The sequence below is a fragment of the Elaeis guineensis genome, chromosome 3 (genome assembly GCF_000442705.2).
Source record: "Elaeis guineensis isolate ETL-2024a chromosome 3, EG11, whole genome shotgun sequence".
NCBI lineage: Eukaryota > Viridiplantae > Streptophyta > Magnoliopsida > Arecales > Arecaceae > Elaeis > Elaeis guineensis.
Genome location: NC_025995.2, coordinates 123,750,767 through 123,754,163, shown reverse-complemented (window position 1 = coordinate 123,754,163; position 3,397 = coordinate 123,750,767). Strand labels below are relative to the sequence as shown.

The window sequence follows — 3,397 nt, the reverse complement described above, 5'->3', positions numbered from 1 at the left end:
CCATAACCCTCCACCCCACCAGCCATTGGGATACCAAATCCTCCCTTGGGTGCTTTGTTAGGAGAACTAAAAGAATTCCATAACATGGCAATAACTCTTCTCCTTTCTCTTTTAGTGTTTGCATGTTTTGACAGTTCTTATGCAGGAGGAATCGCCATCTACTGGGGCCAAAACGGTAACGAAGGCAGCTTAGCAGATACTTGCGCCACAGGAAGATATAAATTCGTGAACGTCGCTTTCCTCTCCACGTTTGGAATGGTCAGACCCCAACCATTAACCTCGCCGGCCACTGCGATCCAACTTCCAATGGTTGCGCCTTCCTCAGCAGCCAAATCCAAGGTTGCCAGGGCCAAGGCATCAAAGTGATGCTGTCCATCGGAGGCGGTGCAGGGAGCTACTATCTTGCATCCTCTGATGACGCCAAACAGGTAGCAGATTACCTGTGGAACAACTTCTTAGGTGGGCAGTCTCCATCTCGCCCCCTCGGCGATGCTGTTCTCGATGGCATCGACTTCGACATCGAAGGTGGTACAACGCAGCACTGGGACGAGCTAGCGAATTACCTCTCAGGGTACAGTGCGCAAGGGAAGAAGGTCTACTTGACGGCGGCACCGCAGTGCCCCTACCCCGATGCATGGATGGGCGGCGCCCTCAATACTGGTCTGTTCGACTACGTTTGGGTCCAGTTCTACAACAACCCTCCATGCCAGTATAGTTCAGGAGATGCTTCCAACCTCAAAAGTGCATGGAACCAGTGGACTTCTTCGCTCTCCAATGCACAAATTTTCCTGGGACTGCCGGCGGCTCCTCAGGCGGCGCCGAGTGGTGGCTTCATTCCTGTCGGCGATCTCAAGTCTCAGGTGCTTCCTGCGATCAAGGGGTCCAGCAACTATGGAGGAGTCATGCTGTGGAGCAAGTATTATGATAATCTCACTGGTTACAGTTCCAGCATTATAAATGATGTTTAAATTGCTCGTTGATTCTACCATATGTAATTTATGTTACCCCTTTCCTTTCTGCTTTAATTTAAACTGTGTCATGCGATTTTATAAATAAATAAAATAAATAAATAAATAAATATGAGAGGATGGTTTTGGATTTTTGACATTGTGATCAACAGCATCATGTATTAGAATAAATGGTTTCTTACATGAATGAATTCATGTTAGTGTTCCTCCATTTTAACAATATTCTCGTGTCTTCGTGGTGAACATCAAGACATTCCATCAAATATTTAACCTTGTGATTGACTCCATTTTTTTTTTTTTTGGCAACAGATTGACTTCTTTTTTTTTTTTTTTTTGTTGGTAACAGAGTGACTCCATTTTTGACGCATACCACCCAGTTTAATTCAGCATTTCAGGTTAGGAAGCTATAATTAATAATAGTCATGATTTTCTCTTTTTCTGTGGAAAAGAGAAAGGAGTAACAAAATTTAGAAGCACAAATTAGTTTTTAAAAAAATAAATCTGATGATTGAATCATTGGAATCAGAAAATAAAATATTTAACAATTAAATTGAAATATTCAAGATTTTCTTTTCATATATTGATCTGGTAGCGTAAAGCTAAAGCAACAAAAGAACCACAGGGTGAACAATAATTATTTTTTTCCAATCATATCATGCCACATCAGCCCAAGCAGCAAAGCACTGAGCTTCAGAGAATTTACTTACGCGAAACGTCAGCTCGAGCACTTAAGTGGTGGGATTAAAAATAGAGGTAACAATCGGATTGGGTTAGATCATAAATGAATCGGATCAGATGCAGATTAGATCAGAAAACATCAAATCTGAATCTGACCTATTTATTAAATAGATCAAATTTTAAATCTGAACCTGACTCATTTAATAAATAGGTCATTCGACCCAATCGTTTAATCTATTTAATTTATAACAGATTAAAAAAATTCATTTGTAAATTGTGGTCTATTTAAAAAAATAAAAATTCAACTCCTTACCTCTATCTCCGATCTCTGTAACTCGTCAGTCACCAGCTCTTGACCCAACCGCAGCCCGCCCCTCCACCCTCTCGGCATTGCCACGCGCTCACCCCGACCCCCCTTTACCCTCTCCTACATCACCGTGCTCCGGCAAGCCTTCGACGGTGCGAAGAAGGAAAGGGGAGGGCTGAGGGGAAGAGAAAAAAAGCCCTAGCAAGGCTGGAAAAATAAAAAAGAAATCGATTTAAAAAAAAATTCTAAACCCAAAAAAGAAATCGAGATGGGAATGTATCTCTTGACGCGTACTTCCCTATGATGGTGAAACCCACCGCCAGCAATCCGATCGCCCCGACGATGGTCGCTAACCTCGCCCTGCCGCGGCCGTGGCCGCCTACGCCCTCCTCCCCATCGAGATCTCTCAGTCATCAGGAAGAGGTCCTCCGCATGCGGAAGGTGTCGGGGTGCAAATGATGGCGACGCCGACCATAAGAGTGGAGATGAGGAGGGATCCGACGAAGGTGAGCAAGATGACGAAGATGGAGAGGAGGATGAGGGAGCTAAGGGTCTCGCAGTCTGAGAAGGTGCGGCCAAATAGAACGAGGGACGGATCTATGGGGCAGAATAGGTAGAGGAAGCACTAGGCAGCAAGGAGGCCAAAAAGGATGAGGAGGGAGAAGGAATGGGAGACGAGCGAGAGGGTGAGGACAACTGCAAGGAGGGCGATATAATTGACATGGAAGTAGGCGAATGGCCAAACCCTAATTCCTAAAGCCTTTAAAGAGTTAAAGGTCTCTAGCTATCATGGGTTAAACGGGTTACAACTCGATCCGATCCGATCTGACCCAATCCATTTATTAAACGGGTTAAATGGATCAACTGTCTGAAATCTAAATCTGATCCGATTATTAAACATGTTAAACAGGTCCACCCATTTACGATCTAAATCCATTTAATCTAAACCCAAATCTGTTTAAGGCAGGTTGAATGCGGGTCGGATTGGCAGGTCGGGTCGATTTTTACCACCCCTACTTAGAACCCATATGAGTAATTATTCTAGTATCTTCTCTACCTCGTGGAAAAAAAAGGTTATATAAAACTCCTCTCGCTTGCCGAGATAGAGAACGATTTCTCTTCTCAACGTCGCCTCCCATTGACATTTAATATCCCCTTCTCCTCCAACACATCGATCGGCTTTCTTCAAAGGAAGCCCCATTAGGGTTTCCAGAAAGAGAAAAAGAGAGACCAAGTGAGAGAGGGAGAGAGAGACAAGGGCCCTATTCTTCTCCAATTAGGGCTTCAAGGAGAGAAAAATCGAGAGCATCAGTCTCGACGGCAGTGGCAGCGGTGGTGGCGGTTGTCACATGGAAATCGGGGGCAACTTGTTGCCGTCGGTGGGGACGGATGGGACAAAGCAGAAGGTGTGCTACTTCTAGGGAGTTCTGATCTTATTGTACTC

The 3,397-nt window shown here is 44.5% G+C and overlaps 1 pseudogene; it reads left to right on the top strand.

Moving 5' to 3' along the window:
• LOC105040366 (hevamine-A-like) lies at positions 1–1,133 on the top strand (annotated as a pseudogene).
• Positions 1,134–3,397: the final 2,264 nt, after the last annotated feature.